At 40.3% G+C, this 21484-nt stretch overlaps 1 long non-coding RNA gene across 3 annotated transcripts in view; it reads right to left on the bottom strand.

Moving 5' to 3' along the window:
• Positions 1 to 19898, bottom strand: part of LOC130931307 (uncharacterized) — a 118783-nt gene extending 98885 nt beyond the window's left edge. For all 3 annotated transcript variants that reach the window (XR_009067191.1, XR_009067189.1, XR_009067190.1), the window contains exons 1-2: positions 19740 to 19898; positions 19604 to 19657 (exon numbers count right to left, since the gene is read on the bottom strand). This is a non-coding gene — a long non-coding RNA (uncharacterized LOC130931307). The remainder of the gene's footprint in view (positions 1 to 19603; positions 19658 to 19739) is intronic.
• Positions 19899 to 21484: the final 1586 nt, after the last annotated feature.

Genomic DNA, 21484 nt, shown 5'->3' with positions numbered 1-21484 from the left:
TATTACCATGTTTCACCCATAAAATCCCCCCAAAAATCCAACTGTGGCAATTCACAGCTGTGTCTTGACACTCAGTGATACATGCTACTGTTTTTGGATCGTAACAAGGTAAGTACGCGATAATACCTCGTTTAAGTCATGGTGTCATTAATTCTGCTCTTTCATGCGCTCACCTCCAGATAGGGTTTCACTGTATAAAAAAAAAAAAAAAAATTTTTTTTAAAAGCCCTCCTGTTAAAAATTTTTCTTCCTCCAGAAAATTGAGCTTTTAAGCTTTCCAATGATGTATCACACTTGCATATCGGACGATTTTGAAAGGTGGCCAAATTGGGGGTCTCAGAGTGGAACTTCAAGTCACCTGAGTGTTTTCCGCCATATACTGTAGCTTCACATTTTTAAATCATGTATTTAGTTATTTATTAACTTAAACAATCCGCGATGGACTGAGGGAGCAAAGTTTGAAGCGGGAAGTAGAGATCACTATATCACGACATTTTTGCACCTTGTTTATTTTGTTGCTTTAAAGTGCGTACGACAGGAGAAAAAAAGTCTTAAATAGGATTATTATGTGAATTAGAATCATATTTTGAGATGATTCGACTATATACAACAATTTAGCAAAGCGCAGATGACAAGAAATTAGTGTTTTCATCTGCCGATTAGCCAAACCTACCATCATAGGGCTCTAGCGTCCCCAACAGGTGGATGACGTCAGCGGAGTCACGATTTCATCTGATTTAGTATGCAGCCCATTCAGTGGGAATTATTCACAACGAGGAAAACGCGATGAAGAGAGCCGCAAAATGTCATTGTTTCCGTCTCTCTACTCCAACATTTTTACAGGAGTTTCTTTTTATCCAAGTATTTTCCCCAATAGCTAAATAAATGGCTTGAGAAGGACCAGTCAGCCCGTTGAATGGGAATTATTCAGAACGAGGAAAACGTGACGAAGAGAGCAGCAAAATGTCATTGTTTCTGTCTCTCTACTCCAATATTTTTACAGGATATTCTTTTTATCCAGCTATTTTTCCCCAATAGCTAAATAAATGCCATAGTCATGACAAATAAGTCTTGTGCTAAATCGAATTTGAAATAATAAAAATGCAATCACTCAAGACGACATGGCAAAATTACTCCATAATGGTCAAAACTGACGACTCCACCTTTACTGTTGCACCTCCCGATCGATAAGCCTAAATCAGGCTTATGTCATTTTTCTTCCCCGGCTTCGGAGAATGTAAATAAACCAAGAGGTGTGACAGCTAGCCGACATGAGAACCCGAACCGAGTGATGTTTCAAAGTCTTCGAAACGGAAAATCCCACATAAGTAGCCCTGATTATTTCACATGACGACTGGGTTGTCGATTGTCTTCGCCGATCAGCAAACCGCTCGGCGGAGAGCAATTTACAGCTTGTTCCCCTACTACGGACAGGAGAGCTCGCCGGGGAAGCAACTGGACAATGTTGCTAATGTGTATGAGGAGAGCTTTTTACATGCCCATTCATGGTCAAACGTAAGTAGTGCTTTATTTGAAAAAAGTTTGAAGTGTTTACTTTGTAATCGCTGTATTCGCGGCTATTTTTAACACAAAGTTGCAATTTCTGATCGGGTGGAAAATTTGACAGAACACCGGGCACACTAGGGCTTGTTTTGGCCAATATCAACCGGAATGGGAACCTTTTGAAACCTTTTGGAAGGCGCACATGCCTCTCCCTCGTACAGCAAGATTTTTCTGCAGCCGTTTGGCTAGCGTGATGTGAAAAATGTATTAATCCGCAAAATCAGATGAATCCTTAGTCCTTATACAACAGTCCGGCTGTATAATGAAGAGGACTCCTTCCTCCGTACATGTCATAGCGCCCTCTTTCTCAACTCGAGACCGTTGCCAGAATTCACTCATTTTCATGGCGCGGGATTAAAAAAAACTAAATAAAATATAGCGATCGCTTTCACATACATCCAAGCGGTCCATTTCATTCAGGAGCATAAAATACCGTGTGTACTATGAAATAAACATGCTTTTTCGTGTCACAGGCACTTTAAGCCGTCGAAAACAATCTTAAAAACACGATTATTTTTACCCGATTCCTATCTTCTAAAAATGAAGTGTTAGTATCAGGGACATCTCTATCTTAAACATCCATATTGATTATTTATTTATATCTATATCATTCAGCTCCAATATACAGTATATGCGCTTAAAACCTTTAGATAAAATTGTGTATTACCCCTATTGTGGCAAAATATAACATCACTGAGATTTTACACACGTGCGCCACACGCACACGCGCGCAATCAGCTTGGCAGGCGGCGGCCTTACCTTGAAGGCTAAGAAGGCTTTGGCTAACCAGATTGTGTGTGTTTATCATGTGAAGAAGAGACCCTAAAGTGGATTACCTTGTAACTGATCTGGGATCTGTCTGCAGCGACTGTACCTTGATGCGAATGTTATGCATCATTAAAAAAAAAAACATGCAAACACACCCTACAAATTAATACACAGTGCACCATTGTTTGTCCAGTGCGTGTCATACAACTCATTATGCATGCACGAGAAGCGGCATCAGAAAGGACTGGGGACGAGGGAAAAGGGAGATTAAAAGGAGGCGAGGAAAAGTGATGGAGAATAAGGATAGGAGAAGGTTGCTGGGAGAGGAAAAGAGAAAGAAGATTAAAAAAGAAGGCAAATGGATGCAAGGAGAGAAGTGAAACAAAAATGAGAAAGACAGAAAAAAAGAGCTAAAGGGAAAAAAAGGAAATGGGGAGCGGAAGAGGGAGGAAAAAGCAGAGGATGAGGAGGGGGAAGAGAAGAAAAGTAGATGAAGAAAGAAAGAAGTGAGGAGAAAGAAATGGGAAATCAAAAAGTGAAGGAACTGTGGAGAGAAACTAAGGTGAAATAAAAATGGAGGGATAAAGGAAAAGAGTAGAGTAAAAAGAAGAGGAAATGATATGAATGAGGAAAAGATGAGGGGGATGAGAAGTGAAAAATTAAAGGATGAAAAAGGGCAAAGAAAGGTGAGGTGAAAGGATATACGAAGGTGAAAGACAAGGTGAAAAACAGGTGAATATGGAGAAAGAGGAAAGAAGAAAAATACAGGGAGGAGAGACGCAGGAAAGGACAGAAGACAAATAGAGCAGGTGAGAGGAGAGAAGAAAATGAGGTATGACTAAGGAAAGAATAAATGTGGTGAGGAAGAATAAGAAAAGCAGGAAAGAACAAGCAAAAATCAAAGGGAGAAGGTTATGAGTGAGGAGTAAAAAGAGACGGAAGAGAAAAAGATATTGAAAGGTGAATCCTGACAAGACATCTGCAGATTCCGTTCTGTGTGTTTTGAGTTAAATTGCGGCATCTGCTGTAAGATTGACGGCTCCGGCATCTGCACCATCCTTCACCGCGGACCGTTGATGAAACCTTTTCGATCGATAAGCAGATCAGAGCCAAAAGGGGCAGCCGGGATCTTAACTCACGAGGAGGTGAGGGCGTGTCGACGGCTTGCCCGACATCCGTCTTGACGTTGGACGACGGCCAAGGTGCTACCGGAAAACTGGGACACGGAAGGCTCTTTAACGAGCGATCATTACCTCCACCAAGGTGCTGTTTGTCTCCTTGTCAGCAAGATTAAGCCCACCAAGTAGTGCATTTTTTCTGTTTCACAGTGGTTGGCAATAATGCTCAAGTGAGCTGTTGAAGAATTTAGCGGTGATACTGTGAATATCAGAGGACATTTGAAAATTTACTTACTGCACCCATAAATGTTCTACTTCTTTCCCTAAAGTTTTAGGTGAAGAGCCCCTCTGCTCTTTTGAGCTCTGCATGTTTGTGTTGACTGACCTCCGGAGTTGTAATCAAATACCACAAAGAGCAACACAAAAATAGCATCTTGTACTAGGGAAAAGCTACTGAGACAGGATCACCTTGAGGAAGGATAAAAGGTCTGGAAACTCTGTCACAAGGAAGAGAAACAATCTGCTCACATAAAGATCCAAACATCCAAAACTAAAAGAACATAGAATAAGAAATTGTTCTTTTTCATTGGGAATTACTAAGTGCTCATGAATAAACAGACTAAGAAAGAATGAAAATAATCCATTACATCTTCGTGTGTTCATGCGCTCTTCTTCGTGTGCGCAAATATGTTTTTCTTCGTGTGTACATGCACTCTTAATCGCGTGCAGAAGTACTACCTGCTCGACACTTCCTGCGCTAACAAAATAAAAGCATGCATCACAAAACAAAAATCAACATTATTAAAAAAATTACTGGAGACCCCAGTGTCGTGAAGTCGAAATCACGTAAGACGGTCGCATTGTAACATGGGGGACTACCTGTAGTAGTTTGTAATCAAAACATGTTTCTATCTGTTTAACTGATTAGCCGCCACTGAAGGTGATGTGAAGGTTGGCAGTGATCATTTGCTGCTGTTTCAAATGGAATGGACATCTGTCGCTGTCAAAAGCAGTGAATGAGTTCATGTGTCTAATTTCAAATAAAGAAAATGATTCCAAAAATCCATGTTGAAAGTCATGGGTCTAATTTCAAATACCGTATTTTTCGGACTACAAGTCGCACCTGAGTATAAGTCGCACCAGCCATAAAATGCCCAACGAAAAAGAAAAAAAACATATACAGTGGGGCAAATAAGTATTTAGTCAACCACTAATCGTGCAAGTTCTCCCACTAAAAAGTATTAGAGAGGTCTGTAATTGTCAACATGGGTAAACCTCAACCATGAGAGACAGAATGTGGTGGTGGTGGTGGTGGGGGGGTTGTACCCTTTGTTGGCAATAACGGAGGCCAAACGTTTTCTGTAACTCTTCACAAGCTTTTCACACACTGTTGCTGGTATTTTGGCACATTCCTCCATGCAGACCTCCTCTAGAGCAGTGATGTTTTGGGGCTGTCGTTGGGCAACACAGACTTTCAACTCCCTCCACAGATTTTCTATGGGGTTGAGATCTGGAGACTGGCTAAGCCACTCCAGGACCTTGAAATGCTTCTTACGAAGCAACTCCTTTGTTGCCCTGGCTGTGTGTTTGGGATCATTGTCATGCTGAAAGACCCAGCCACGTCTCATCTCCAATGCCCTTGCTGATGGAAGGAGATTTTCACTCAAAATCTCTCGATACATGGCCCCATTCATTCTTTCCTTTACACAGATCAGTCGTCCTGGTCCCTTTGCAGAAAAAGCATGATGTTTCCACCCCCATGCTTCACAGTAGGTATGGTGTTCTTCGGATGCAATTCAGTATTCTTTCTCCTCCAAACACGAGAACCTGTGTTTCGACCAAAAAGTTCTATTTTGGTTTCATCTGACCATAACATATTCTCCCAGTCCTCTTCTTGATCATCCAAATGCTCTCTAGCGAACCGCAGACGGGCCTGGACGTGTACTGGCTTCAGCGGGGGACACGTCTGGCAGTGCAGGATTTGAGTCCCTGGCGGTGCACTGTGTTACTGATAGTAGCCTTTGTTAATGTGGTCCCAGCTCTCTGTAGGTCATTCACTAGGTGTCCCCGTGTGGTTCTGGGATTTTTGCTCACCGTTCTTGTTATCATTTTGACGCCACGGTATGAGATCTTGCATGGAGCCCCAGATCGAGGGAGATTATCAGTGGTTTTGTATGTCTTCCATTTTCTAATAATTGCTCCCACAGTTGATTTCTTTACACCAAGCGTTTTAACTATTGCAGATTCAGTCTTCCCTGCCTGGTGCAGGTCTACAATTTTGTCTCTGGTGTGCTTCGACAGCTCTTTGGTCTTGGCCATAGTGAAGTTTTGAGTGTGACTGAGATTGTGGACAATTGTGGTCTTTTACACCGATAATGAGTAAAAACAGGTGCCATTAATACAGGTAACGAGTGGATCCTCGATAGACCTCGTTCGAAAAAGTTACGACCTCTTTGACATCCAGAAATCTTGCTTATTTGTAGGTGACCAAATACTTATTTTCCACTCTAATTAGGAAATAAATTCTTTAAAAATCAAACAATGTGATTTTCTGTTTTTTTTCCACATTCTTTCTCTCATGGTTGAGGTTTACCCATGTCAACAATTAAAGGCCTCTCTAATCTTTTCAAGTAGAACTTGCACAATTGGTGGTTGACTAAATACTTATTTGCACCACTGGAAAAGTCGCACTGGAGTATGAGTCACATTTTTGGGGGAAATTTACTTGATAAAATCCAACACATAGAAATATCATCTTGAAATGCAATTTAATATAAAAATACAAAAGAGAACAACATGCTAAATAAGTGTACAGTGTACAGTGCATGAACAACGAAATGCAAATATACTGTATTCACCAGGATGCTACGGCTCGGTCCTGGCTATAGACCCTACCCACTGACGTCACAAAACCACGTGCTCGCTGTATGGTTCCGCCCACTTGTCCGTCATTTTGTCTCTGTATTAGCATTGGTTTTAATTGATCGAGGAATTTAAAATACATTTCATGGAAGACCCGGTGCTTTCTGATGCCGTAAACTCACTGGATGTGTTGCATAAAAGGCGTTATGTGGAAAAGCTTCGTTCTATAGTCGCCAGATCCATATTTGATGCCCAAATCGATGTTTTTCGACCCACTGTCTTCGCCCTGTCTGCCTGACATCTGCTACGCTGATATTTACAATTATCTTGTCCACACAAAATCAGCCTATTCTCACGAAAATTTGAAAAACTTCAAGAGCTTGGAGGCTTATAAATACTTCGTTGCTGGTTGGGTGAAACAGGTCCTCGTCCACGAAAATTCGGCAGGAATCTATCTTGTGCTTGGAAAGGTGAGTTACGAAATTTTCAATTCAAAATCTTTTGTTATTGCTAACATCCACTGTCAAGTCTAATGTATTTCATGTCGTTTGTCAATGGAGTTAAGGCTTTTAATGTTTATATGGTTTAGCGATGGCACTCTCACTACATACATGCGTGTATGTTGTCGGCGATTAGCCTAGCAATGATCTTAATTGTGGTTATTTGTCAGCCCAAAACCCTCTAAGTATATCTTAAATGCATCTTACCGGATATAAAATGACTACTACATAGTCTCTGGTGATTTTTTGGTGCCCAGTTTTCACGTCGAATTGCAGCCGTCCATTTCGCTCTCCTCTTTGGATCCCTCGGAATACGGTAAAACTTCAAGTCTCTCCTTCCATCTTCTCTGTTAGTGCAACCAACAGCCACACACGCCTTCACCATTTTGATTATTAATGTTAAGGAGCAGAAAAACACGCCGTGAATAGGAGGAATGTACGTAGCCGTAACAGGTTAACACTATGTTTTGACGGACAATTGGGCGGTACCATTCAGGAGAGCGGAGTTGTGACGTCACGTGGGTAGGGTCTATACAGCGAGCTAAACTCCCAAATGATGATGCTGGACGTCCGTATTATATGCTGAATCAATTTCGTCCTGTATACCGAACAGGTTCGCGTCAGCGTAAATAAATGATAATTAGGTGCTACTACAGCAATGACACAAACGGTTAGCATGTGTTCGCTAGCATTAGCACATCGTTCAAACAACCACACAACTGGCTCTAAGTGTCCAAACGGGTGGAAAACACACAACAACAACAGAAAAGATGATACACACAGGCGTTGCCTCTGTAGAGATATTTTAGAAGTATAAACAATGAACGTAGGTTCGCAGCCGTGTTTCTCTCTCGCTAACTCGCCCACTCACGCAGAGCTGCGTAGATGTCAGTCTTCTTCTGGCGTGTGAGCGCTCTTCTTCACGTAAACAAGTTCGAGTGCGCCCCCACGTGGGCGTGAAAGCGCCACGAACTAAAAGCATGCATTTCAATATGAAAAAGTCAATAATACAATTGAACACACATTGCCAAAGGCAGAACGCGAATGTGGCCATAGCTATTAAGAGTTATTCAGATAACTATAGCATAAAGTCATGCTAACAAGTTTACCAAACCATCAGTGTCACTCCAAAACATCAAAATAACATGTGAAATGATATCATAATGTGTTAATAATTTCACACATAAGTCGCTCATGAGTATAAGTCGCACCCCCAGCCAAACTATGAAAAAAAACTGCGACTTATAGTCCGAAAAATACGGTAAAGAAAATTATTCCAAAAATACACATTGAAAGTCAATTTCCCCCACGTTCCTCTCTCTACTTCATGTGAGCTTCAAATTCATGGAGGAGATAAACATGTCTTGTACATGTGCATTGGAAGGGGGGCAGGGGGCGCAGCATGTCAAACAAATGTGTTTGCTCCTGGAAGGAAGACGAATGGCGTCAACAAATCGTGTGGAGCCTGAGGACCAGAGTAATGGTCACTAAATCAACATCGTCACACATTCATAACCCAGTTACACTCTTAATTCACCCGCCCTACTGCCAGACACTTGAATTTGAGCTGGACAAACTGGATAATGTCACTGCAGTGATGAAACATACTGCATGCTAAGATAACGTAGTAAGTACAGTGTATATGGGCAGCAGATGTTCTCATTAGGGGGCTGATGTCAGGATGAGTAATTAAAGACATTTAAGGTTAAAGTGAAGAAAGTCGTTTCAATGACACCTTAGCCTATGCCAAGTTTTTTTTATTCGTCTAATAAGCACAGCTTAAAGTGCCTACGACAGGAGAAGAAAAAAAAGTCTTAAATAGCATTATTATGTGAATTAGAATCATATTTTGAGACGATTTGACTATATACAACAATTTCGCAAAGCACAGATGATGAGAAACTAGTTTTTTAATCCACCGTTTAGACACGCCGACCATTATAGGGCTCTAGCGTCCCCAACAGGAGGATGACGTCGGCAGGGTCATGGTTTCATCTGATTTAGAATTCAGCCTATTGAGGTGGAAATATTCAGAACACGGAAAATGCGACGAAGAGAGCCGCAAATGTCATTGTTTCAGTCTCTCTACTCCAATATTCTTTCAGGATATTCTTTTTATCAAAGTATTTTTTCCCCAATTGCTAAATAAATGGTATGATCATTACAAATAACAGTCTTGTGCTAAATGGAATATGATATATTAAAAATGCATTTATTCAATACAGCATGGCAAAATTACTCCATAAAGGTCAAAACTGTCGACTTCACCTTTACTGTCGCACCTCTCGTATGATATTTTATGCCACTGTAATTATTCCAGCTTTTGTCATTTGCCTGCCCCGGCTTTGGAGAGCGTAGACCAGTGGTGTCCAAACTATTCCACGTAGGGCCGCAGTGGGTGCTGGATTTCATTCCTACAAAACAAGATGACATCTTTTCACCAATCTGGTGTCTCACAAGTGTAATCAGTTGATTGCAGTCAGGTGCTGCTTGTTTTAGCACAAACTTCATTGGTTAAACTGTCTGTGCTCGATTGGTAGGAACAAAAACCAGGACCCACAGTGGCCCTTGCGGACAGGTTTGGACACCCATGGCGTAAACAAACCAGGAGGCGTGACAGCTAGCCGACATGCTAACCCGAAATGAGTGATGTTTCAAAGTCTTTCTCGGCTTTCTCAGCGAAAAATCCCTCAAAACAACCTGGGAGCATGTCACACAGCACCGGTGTTGTTGATTGTCTTCGCCAATCGGCAACCTGCCCGGCGGCGAACAAGTTACCATTCGTCCCCTGCTGTGGGAGGAGATCATGTTTGCCGGGGAAGCTGGAGAATTACAGCTGGACAAACTGGCAGACGTCGGAGGAGCGCGTAGCTGCCACATGGTCAACACAAATATGGCGTAGATTAATGCTTAACTACACTGCGAAGAACAGTGAGAGAGCGGCGTGAAGTTGTTGTGCAGCTAACATGCCAGGATGTGTCTGAGGAGAACTTTTCTACATGTCCGTCCATGATCAAACATAAGAAAATAGTCCTTTATTTTAAAGTAAGTTTGTAGTGTTTACTTTGTAATCACTATATTCGAGGCCATTTTTAACTGAAAGTTGCAATTTCTTGATCGGGTGGATGTGCGACAAGCCGCCAGTCATCAGCTGAGTGGCATTCTCGGTGGACAAGGAGCATGTCAGCCACAAAATGCAAGCCACCTCCGTATTAAAACGTGTGCCATGATCCCAGTATTTGACATAATACAAAACACGATGTTTACTCACTTCCTCTTAAGTCCAATGGTCCCAAAGTTGTCGCACACTTGTTTTGGCCTATCTCGGGGTGAACGGGAACTTTCTGAAACCTAAAAAGGCTCACATGCTTCTCCCTGGTACAGCTACAAAAGCCTGCAGCCGTTTGGGTGGCATGATGCGAAAAATAAACGGATTAATCCGCAAAATAAGCTAAATCCGCAGTCCATCTGCATGCTATAAAGCAATGCTGTATTGTGAAATGCTGACCCGGATGAGGTCACATTCGCATTCGTCCTAAACCCGAGACTGGAGCCGGAAGTAACTCATTTTCATGGCGCGGGATTCAAAAATTGAATATAAAAAAACGATCGCTTCCACACACATCCAAGCGGTCCATTTCATTCAGGACCATAAAACACCGTGTGAAATATGAAATAAACAGAAGTTCAGAATTTTTGACATTCGGCCTAAATCTTCAAGTTAGCGGGAGTTTAATTAGTCAGTGTAGTTGATTTCAACAAATTCCATGCAGTTAGTTAGCCCGACAGAAAAGCAGACCATCAATCGTAAAAATAAATAAGGCAGTTTACAGCGTGGTTTATTTACCTTAGCCGTTGTTTTTCCTTCACTATTTGATCGCTTATGAGAAGCCATGTTTGCTGGAGGTCAACATGTCTTTTGATGGCCAAAATTCCACTTTAATGCTGCGAGGGCTGATCATTCACAATGGATTGGACGTCTGTGACTGTCAAAGGCACAGAAACATGCTCACTCACTGCCAATCAGTTCAGAAGTATAAGATGTGTTGTACAGCATATTGGCTAAAAAATGTTTGGTCACGCCCACATAGAAGTAAACAGGCGTGAAGACGTGAAGGCGTGCGTGATCTTCCATCCCCAATGTGAATCCTCTCATGTGACAATTTTCTATCCTTTTCTATTTACTAGATGTCCATAATCTGGTTTTCTGAGTCGAAGCCCATAGGCGTGGGTGAAAGAAGACAAGGTGTGTTTGCCTCATCAGAGGTTCTTTAATCCATACTTGTGACGGTAGAAATTGGCAAGGAGTAAGGAAGGGAAAAGAGAGATTTGGATTTTCTTGAGGAAAAAAAATGTCACGAGATGTTTTGGCAAAAAGTAAGAAATCACTGTCCAGAATGAAGGAGCTGCTTTTTTTGCGGATCACTGAGTGTGAAATTAATCCACATTTCCACACAGATGAAAAAAAAAATCTCACCAGTATGCACCCATAATTTGAACACTTTAAAGAAGCATTGTGCCATTGCATATTTTAGCTCCTCCCCCCCCAAAAAATGAAGTTTATATTTCACGGGTGCCAGTGAATGTATTAAAATGGCCTTGACAACTACAGTGCTGGTCAAAAGTATTGGCACCCCTGCAATTCTGTCAGATAATGCTCAATTTCTCCCAAAAAATGATTGCAATTACAAATGCTTTGGTAGTACAATCTTCATTTATTTTGCTTGCAATGAAAAAAATTTTTTTTTTAAAAATGACCATTTTACACAAAACTCCAAAAATGGGCCGGACAAAAGTAATAGCACCCTCAGCCTAATAATACTTGGGAGCACAACATTTAGACAAAATAACTGCGAACAACCGCTTCTGGTATCCAACATTGAGTTTCTTAAAATACTCTGCTGGAATTTTAGACCATTCTTCTTTGGCCAAATGCTCCAGGTATCTGAGATTTGAAGGGTGCCTTCTCCAAACTGCCATTTTCAGATCTCTCCACAGGTGTTCTATGGGATTCAGGTCTGGATGCATTGCTGGCCACATTACAAGTCCCCAATGCTTTCCCTCATACCATTTTCTAGTGCTTTTTGAAGTGTGTTATGGGTCATTGCCCTCCTGGAAGACCCATGACCTCTGAGGGAGACCCACGTTTCTCATACTGGGCCCTACATTATGCTGCAGATTTTAATGGTAGTCTTCAGATTTCATAAATCTATGCACACGGTCAAGCAGTCCATGCCCAAAGGCAGCAAAGCAACTCCAAAACATTGGGGAACCTCCGCCTTGTTTGACTGTGGGGACAGTGTTCTTTTCTTTGAAGTCCTCGTTTTTTCCCCTGAAAACTCTATGTTGGTGCCTTTTCCCAAAAAGCTCTACTTTTGTCCCATCTGACCAGAGAACATTCCTCCAAAACGTTTTTGGCTTTCTCAGGTAAGTATTGCCAAACTCCAGCCAGTTTTTTTTTTTTCTTAATCTCTCTGGGTCTGAAGTTGGGTCTTCCTGGGTATCCTACCGTAGAGTCCATTTTCATTCAGACACCGAAGGATAGTACGGACTGCAGGACAGCTTGAACTTGTTTGGATGTTAGTCGAGCTTCTTTATCCACCATCCGCACAATCTTTCATTGAAATCACTAGTCAATTTTTCTTTTCCAACCACATCTAGGGAGGTTAGCCACAGTGCTATGGGCTTTGCACTTATTGATGACATGGCGCACAGTAGACACAGGTACATTCAGGTCTTTGGAGATGGAGTTGTGGCCTTGAGATTGCCCATGCTTCCTCAAAATTTTGCTTATCAAGTGTTCAGACAGTTCTTTGGTCTTCTTTCTTTTCGCCATGCTCAATGTGGTACACACAAGGACACAGGACAGAGGTTGAGTCAACTTTAATCCATTTTAACTGGCTGCAAGTGTAATTTAGTTGTTGCCATCACCTGTTATGTGCCACAGGTAAGTAACAGGTGTTGTTAATTACACAAAATAGAGAAGAATAACATGATTTTTCAAAGGGCGCCAATACTTCTGTGTCCGCCCATTTATGGAGTTTTGTGTAAAATGATAATGTTGTATTTTTTTTTTCCATTGCACGCAAAATAAATGAAGATTGTACTACTAAAGCATTTGTAATTGCAATCATCTTTTGGGAGAAATTGAGCATTATCTGACAGAATTGCAGGGGTGCCAATACTTTTGGCCAGCACTGTAGTTGTCCAGGCCATTTTAATTCATTCACTGCCACCCGTGAAATATAAACTTCAGTTTTGTGTAAAATGATAATGATTTTTTCCCCCCATTGTATTTTGTGTTTTTTCATTGCAAGCAAAATAAATGAAGATATTACTACCAAAGCATTTGTAATTGCAGTCATTTTCTGGGAGAAACTGAGCATTATCTGACAGAATTGCGGGGGTGCCGATACTTTTGGCCAGCACTGTATCTCAGTCAATGGCAGCCAATGAGTAAAGCAGGCAATCTAAGAAGGATTTCCACCTTCAGTTGAACTACATTATTGATTGAAACTAAAGACTAAAAAAGGGCATCAAATATGACAATGTCGCCCTTGCTTCTAGAGGTGAGCGCTCAACGGGGTTGAATATCTGCCGTGACGCCCTGTTGAGAGTGAGGTGGGTGTGATGGGGGTGGTGGAAGTTGGATTCCATAAAAAATTCTGCTGACATCCGCGAGTGTCAACTTGCATTACGCAAGAACAGATCAGCAAAATCATGTTCTTGGTGATAGCGAGACAGCGTCTGCAATTAAAGAGATGTATGTTTTCATATCTGAGTTTAACCCTGATAATAAGAGGTTGCGTGATTAAAATGTTTCTGTCCATGCAAAACAAGCTCGTTACATTGATGTCCCTTCAAGTCCGCGGAAAGATATTGAAATTAACTACTGGGATATCACAGCTTTTTGATGTGTCTCCTCAAAGTCTCTACAACACTGAAACAGACACCACAAGAAGACACCAGTATGCCCTTAATAATCGAGATGCACGATAATGCATTTTTTTAATCGATACCGATAACCGATAATTTCCTCCTCATTCCAACCGATAACCGATAATGTCAAGCCAATAATTCTATGAAAAGATTTATGTAAAACGTTTAAGTATACACAAGAGAAAATATTACTGTGCAAAAATATATTTTATTGCTCTTTTTTCAACATCAAATGTGAACAAGTAAATAAATACCCAAGTTGCACAAAAATGCCATTGAAAGTAAGCCATTCCTAACATATATAATAACATTACTACTAGGGTTGTTCCGATCATGTTTTTTTTTTGCTCCTGATCCGATCCCGATCGTTTTTGAGTATCTGCCGATCCCGATATTTCCCAATCCGATTGCTTTTTTTGGCTCCCGATTCAATTCCAATCATTCCCGATCATTTTTCCCGATCATATACATTTTGGCAATGCATAAAGAAAAAAATGAATAAAACTCGGACGAATATATACATTCAACATACAGTACATAATTACTGTATTTGTTTATTATGACAATGAATCCTCAAGATGGCATTTACATTATTAACATTCTTTCTGTGAGAGGGATCCACGGATAGAAATACTTGTGACTTTGTATATTGTGACTAAATATTGCCATCTAGTGTATTTGTTGAGCTTGCAGTAAATGATACTGTGGCCATGGCCAAATGCATGATGGGAAGTGGAACCATGACTGTGCGTAGTGCTACCAATTGATATATCTTCTCTGCGTTGGGAAATAACGTAAGGTGTTAAGAAAAAGATCATTTGCTACCTTGCTTCCCCACACTGCTTCCCATGATAATTCTATTCGTAGGGAGAGGGATTGTAAGGCTTTCGCCAATTAAAGAAAGGCTCCAAAGGCTGCCAAAATTCACTCTACTCTACGCTATTACAGCTTGAGCGCGATAATGCGTGAGTGGGTCGTGCAGCGCATGCATTAATTGCGTTAAATATTTTAACGTGATACATTTTTTAAAAAACTAATTACCACCGTTATTGGGATAAATCTGATAACCCTACCTTAAGCCTAAACTAAAGACTCTGGATGAGTGTAACATATTATGTCTGTAACATTAAATACAATTAGAAAACGATAAAAAAGAAAAAAATATATATATATACATATATATATACACATATATATATATATATTAAAAAAAGGCATGCCCAATATTTTTTTGCCGATTCCGATACTTTGAAAATGACGTGATTGGACCCGATCGATCGGCATCTAAAATGACTACACTGCAAAAACACACCTCCTTCAAACTAGTCAATTTTAAGTGTGAATCTATTGAAAATAAGTGAAATTGTCTGCCAGCGCTTCAAGTGTATTTCACTCAGATTTCTTCGAAGAAAAATAGCTGGCTGAAAATAAGCCTAACAGCCTTATTTTAAGCAATAAATTATTATACTTAATCCTAAAGAAAAAAAGGTGTTTCTCAGAAATGTTCTTTATTCAAGAATAGGTATGGTTCAAAACATTATTTGATAGCAATTTTTAAATTGAAAAGTGTTAATGTGTGCCAATAAGTTTTGATTATCTACTGTAACTGTAATTGAGCAGACAAATAAGTTAAATAATTTGAAAAGTGATTGCTAATGTTATATGCTTTGTTACACACTGTGAAAACGATTAACTCAAAAGAGGGCGATGTCATGTATCCATTGTACAGCGCTTTGTTTACATTTGCAGCACTCACGGCACTTGCTTTACGGCAGCTCAGCTGATACACTGCAAGATTATTAGGCCGGAGATGTAGCTCGCATCCCTGCGCGTGTGCCTGAGTTTTGTTAAGACGAAATTAACGGCAGCGTGGATGAATTTATCCTTGTGTCCGTCCGGCCGCCAAATTGGCACCTGCGCCAGGCCTCTGGCTCGATGAGTGGAACCGGACTGGCGGCGTCAGCTGCGTTTGTAACGGATATCCGCCCGCCCCGGCCGGCTCGCCGCGGCATATTCGAGGCCTGGCTTTGCTCCGGACGGAGGCGCACGGCGTGGGGGAACGCTCGAGAAACCCACCCCGCCTAGGGCGAGGCGGCAGCGGCCTGCAAGGACTGGCCAGAGCGGCAGGCTCCGTCAGAAGACGGCTACTTGTCGACTATTGGTTTCGTGCCGGTGTTTAGCATTAGAAGAGTTTACCACCCGCTTTGGGCTGAATGAGGACGCTTTTTTTCCGCCTCGTGAAACTTCTGCAGTGCATGCTTTGCAGTTGGCGAGAGCCTTTTTTTTTTTTTTAACACAAATCCAGTCACGCCGGTGACCGCTGCCATTGTCTCAAACTGCTACTGTTGTGTAACTCCGCCTCCTCAACCCCTCCTCCCTCAGGGGCTTCAGCGAGGGGAGGGGTTGAGGAGGCAGGCAAATGTCGACTAAAACTAGCCATATTTGTCTGAGTTTTTGTCGATTTTGAAATGACAAAAATATGACTTAAGACTAATAAGTATTTTTGTCCAAAAGACTAAGACGAAAATGCCAAAAACCACACTGCCCAATATCATACTGAAAATCTGCATACAAATCAATGTGACATTTCACCTCGTTAACTAAAATACAACCCCTATTAGGCAGACTCTACAATCATCATAACCATTCTGCAGTCTTCACGCATCATTAATAACAACAACACAAGTGTGATCTATGACCCCGACTTGAAAGGAACAATCCCCTTGTGTGCACTGGGTGGAGGGAGTGGGTCAAGGTATTTCTTCGGGAATCGGATCAGGGGACCTGACACAACATCCCGCCCGTTTCCTCTCCTTCAATAACTTCAATGGTTGCTATTTCGGGAGAAGCAAGCCTCCACATAGATCAATATAACCCTCTTACTGCACTGCAGTAGGGTAAAAAAAAAAAAAAAAAAAAAAAAGCGAAGAGCAACTCTGCAGCGTTCCGGGACATGCGTTTTAAAAATGTTCCATTGCCTCCTTAAACAGGATTTGGATGGCGAAAGGGGAGGTTGAGGCTCTTACTATTAAAGACACGTGATATGAGAAAAGAAATGTGATGTTTTCTATGAGTGTAGTCCCATGATATTGATTTTATTCCAATCTTTAGCTTGCTGCTAACAAAAAAAAAAAAAAAAAAAAAAAGAATAAAATAATTAGCACAGCAAAACAACTAGGCTAAATGTTCTTTAAATACATTTAATGAAGGTAAACTTTAATGCAACTCAGGCATTGAAAACTCACATAAACCTGCCAGGAGAAATTATGAAATTGCATCACTCATAATTATTTTAGTTACACATGGTCATTTGTGTGTAGAAACTGTCTCAAGCCATATGTGAACAAAATCCTCTGTGGGCGGATGACAAGATATGGTTAAAGATTGATTCAGATTGCTCAAAGACAAATTTATTATAAAATTTCATTTATATTATTTTATTATTAATTGCAACTTTGTGTTAAAAATGGCCGCGAATACAGCGATTACAAAGTAAACACTACAAACTTTTTTAAAAGGACTATTTACTTACGTTTGATCATTAACGGACATGTAGAAAACCTCTCCTCAAACATATCCTGCTATGTTAGCTGCACAACAAACTGCACGCCGCTCTCTCATTGTTTACGTCTTCCCCGTGTAGTTAAGCATTATATTTACGCCATATTTGTGTTGACCATGTGGCAGCTACTCACTCCTCCTACGTCGGCCGGTTTGTCCAACGGTCATTCTCCAGCTGCTTCCCCGCATACGAAATCTCCTGCTGCAGCAGGGGAACGACAAGCTCTAGCTCTAACTTGCTCGCCGCCGGGCAGGTTGCCAAACGGCGAAGACAATCAACAACCCCGCCGCCGTGTGATATGATCCGGGCTAGTTTTGTGTGATTTTTCGCTTCGAAAAGCGAAAATAAGACTTAGAGACGGCACTCGGTTCGGGTTAACATGTCAGCTAGCTGTCACGCCTCTTGGTTTCTTTACATTCTCCGAAGCCGGGGCAGGGAAATGACAAAAGCCGGACTAACTCCAGTGGCATAAAATATCTTTCGGGAAAGTGCAAGTAGAAGACCGTTTTGACCATTATGGAGTAATTTTGCTATGTCGCACTGAATAAATGCATTTTTAATAATATTCCATTTAGCACAAGACTGTTGTTTGTCATGACCATACCATTTATTTAGCAATTGGGGGAAAATACTGTGATAAAAGGAATAACCTGTAAAAATATTGGAGTAGAGAGATTAAAACAAAGACATTTTGCGGCTCTCTACGTCGCATTTTCCTCGTTCCGAATAATTCCCCCTCAATGGGCTGAATTCTAAAGCAGTGGATCTAATTTCTCGTCATCTGCGCTTTGCCAAATTGTTGTATATAGTCGAATCGTCTCAAAATATGATTCTAACTCAAATAATAATGCTATTTAAGACTTTTTTTTATCCTGTCATAGGCTTTTTAAATGACTTCCCAACATAGCAAAAGTTACAATCTTGTTATCGTAATATCTACAATACCCCTGTGTCTAGTTAAGTTTAGGGCAAAGAATTGGGCTTGGGCCTGGTGTCCCAAAAACCCTTTAACTTCACATAGTGTGACCTATGTTTTTTTAGGAATGAAAAAAAAAAAAAAACAGTTCAATTCAATCAGTTAATATATACATATTTGAAGATGAAAGAGGTTATAGAATTGATCATGTTGTAGAATGTGTAGCCCCTACAGTGCCCTCCATAATTATTTGCACCCCTGAAAAAGATGTGTTTTTTAGCTTCTAATATATTTTTTTATTCAAATAATATGGGACCTAAATGGAAAAAAAGAGAAAAATCCAACCTTCAATACAAGTGCATTCATTTAGTGGGGAAAAAAATCCCACATAAAGAAAAAATATTTGACATCAAATAATGTCTGTCACAATTATTAGCACCCCTGGTGTTAATACTTTGTACTACCCCCTTTTGCCAACATAACAAGGTCTGGGGACTGAGATGGCCAAGGGAGGAGCTTCATTTTGTGTCTGGTGAACCATTTCTGTGTAGATTTGGCCATATGTTCTGCTGAAAGAAGAGAGTCTAATCTTTCTTTATGTTGGTTCCATGTTTATATAGCAATAGAACAATCTTCTGTGGGCATTGCAAAATCAGTCAAAATCCAGTAAAACGGCCAGGAGCGAAGGGCCTTGCTCTGGTGAAAATGGCTGGGAGTGAATGAGTTAAACACACAATGAACTGGTGATAACAAACAAACAAAAAATAGTCGTGTTGAGTCTCAGTCAATTCTATTGTCAATGTCAAAATCGTCCAATATTAGCTGCAATGGCAACTAATTCAATGTCTTAAGTGTACTATTGCAATAGGTTTTTTTCCAATGTCCGATGGAGCGCGCTCTTTGGAAGAAAAGAGAAAAATGTAGGTATCAGTCCGATGACTGACACAATCCTACCAGACAGACTGTCTGTTATTCCAGAATTATCGATGTTTTTGGTTCTTCAATCTCTCTGGTGATCTGATCAATCTGATGATCTTTCTTTTTTCCCGGTCAGAAAAAAACATGACCTGTATTTAACACAGGTCATGGGGTTACAATCTTTTCAGTTTCATTTTTGTTGTACAACTTTTTCAAACAATACTGAGTGTAAATACTCAAGAATATAACTTCTAGTAATTTACAAAGCATTTTGTATGCAATGAATGACATTTTCATAAGACAAAAACGTTAATTACGCGTTCAAAAGCATTTTGTATGCAATACTATAAATGATACATTTTCCAAAACACAAAAACATAAATTAATTTTCCTTTCAAATGGAAAATATATTTTATACCATTTTAAACAGGAGGACATTTTAATAAAAACATCTCACCGAAGTCTTAACTGACGACGCCTGGTCCTCTTCCTCTTCCACAAGGCTTTTGGCCTGCATGAATAAGGCGCTAGCATTTAGCCATGAATATAAATTTAGCATTAGCGAATTAGCAAATTGTGTTTCCACATCTTACCGAGTGGTTTCTGCTCAATATTTTCACCAGGTGACCGTCTGAATTCGGATTAAGCAACAGACGCCACACAGCAGCAGTTGATGCGTCTGTTAATTTGCTTTTCTTTATCTTTTTATTTTGTTCTGGAGCGGACAAAACTTTTCACCCTCAGAAAGGCCATCGTTCTAAAAGGAAGTGCGCATGCGCTGACGTCACAGTTGTGAGTCTCTGACTTCATTCAAATGTCGCTCATGCCCTCTAGCGTTGTTGTTGAGTATAACGTTTCAATATTTTTCTCTGGGCTACAAATGGATCATGTATTTTAACTAGGGCTGTCAAACGATTAAAATTTTTAATCGAGTTAATTACAGCTTAAAAATTAATCGTAATTAATCACAATTAATCGCAATTCAAACCATCTATAAAATATGCCATATTTTTCTGTAAATTATATATATATTCTGTAAAATAAATTGTTGGAATGGAAAGATAAGACACAAGATGGATATATATACATTCAACATACGGTATATAAGGACTGTAGTGGGCATTTCACTCTACTGTCATTTAAATCTGTCTATGCTGTCCTCACTCCGAAGCATCTACTTTTTCCAAAGCTAGACAGCTGGTGAACGATGCCTTAATAATTAGACTTCTTCCTTTTTCATCTGATTTATTAATAAAATGGCCTCAAACCATTGTCCTCTTTAGACCGTCGTAAAACTACAAAAAAAAAAAGTACACAAGCATTGCATTAGCAACAACGTTAGCTTAGCATGCTATACAGGTTCACTAAACATAAACGAAAAGCGTCTCATACAAAAAATATAACATTTCGCTTACTAACATAATATGTACATTCTTTACAACAACCATACTTACGGACAAATCTTGTCCAAGGATCATATAAGCACAACATTATCAGCCCGAGACGTCGTGCAGCCATAATGAACTGGCAAGAAAACAATAAACCATGTCGCAAAGCGACCACAAGAGTTCGCTGTTGGACAGCACAAAAAGCCTTGCTGTAAAACTTACCAAAAGGCAGAATACTTTCTGAGCGGGACATGTGCGTTAATTGCGTCAAATATTTTAACGTGATTAATTTAAAAAATGAATTACCGCGCGTTAACGCGATAATTTTGACAGCCCTAATTTCAACGTGTAAAGCATGAAAAGTGACACCAGTTACTTTGCCAAGTAACTAATCACTCTTTTATTGAGGTAACTGAGTTACTAGCTCAAATACTTTTTGGGAGGAAAAAAATCTAACTTTAACTAGTTACTTTTTTAAATTAAGATTAACAACACTGGCCGTAACCCGGGGACTACCTGTACTATACTGTATGTGCTAGGAGTGGGAACCTCTTGTTACCTCACGATACGATACGATTTGCGATACATAGCTCACGATAACGATGATCTGACGATATGGCGATACAACGATTATCAATATATTGGTCAGGAAATCATTCTAGGATATTCTAATAACAACTAATAAACAGAAAAACAAGCTTCTGCTATGAATTGGAATGAGTTTATCACTAGTAGACGTCCAAGCCATTTGAACTGGGAGGGTGGCAGCGAATGAACATTCGTTCATTCGCTGCCATCCCTCCCACTTCAAACGGATTGAACGTCTATGGCCGGCTTTGGCAGCCAATGCCAGGGAATGAAGTAATTTTGGGCCATTTAAGGCCAGAATGACTACGAATTGCTCTGCTTCGAGCATTCGTTTAATTAAAGTGGCGTTGTAATGGTTTGTT

Source organism: Corythoichthys intestinalis, chromosome 15 (assembly GCF_030265065.1).
Source record: "Corythoichthys intestinalis isolate RoL2023-P3 chromosome 15, ASM3026506v1, whole genome shotgun sequence".
Taxonomy (NCBI): Eukaryota; Metazoa; Chordata; class Actinopteri; order Syngnathiformes; family Syngnathidae; genus Corythoichthys; species Corythoichthys intestinalis.
Note: the sequence above shows the minus strand (reverse complement) of the source record. Positions and strands in the feature narration are given on the sequence as shown.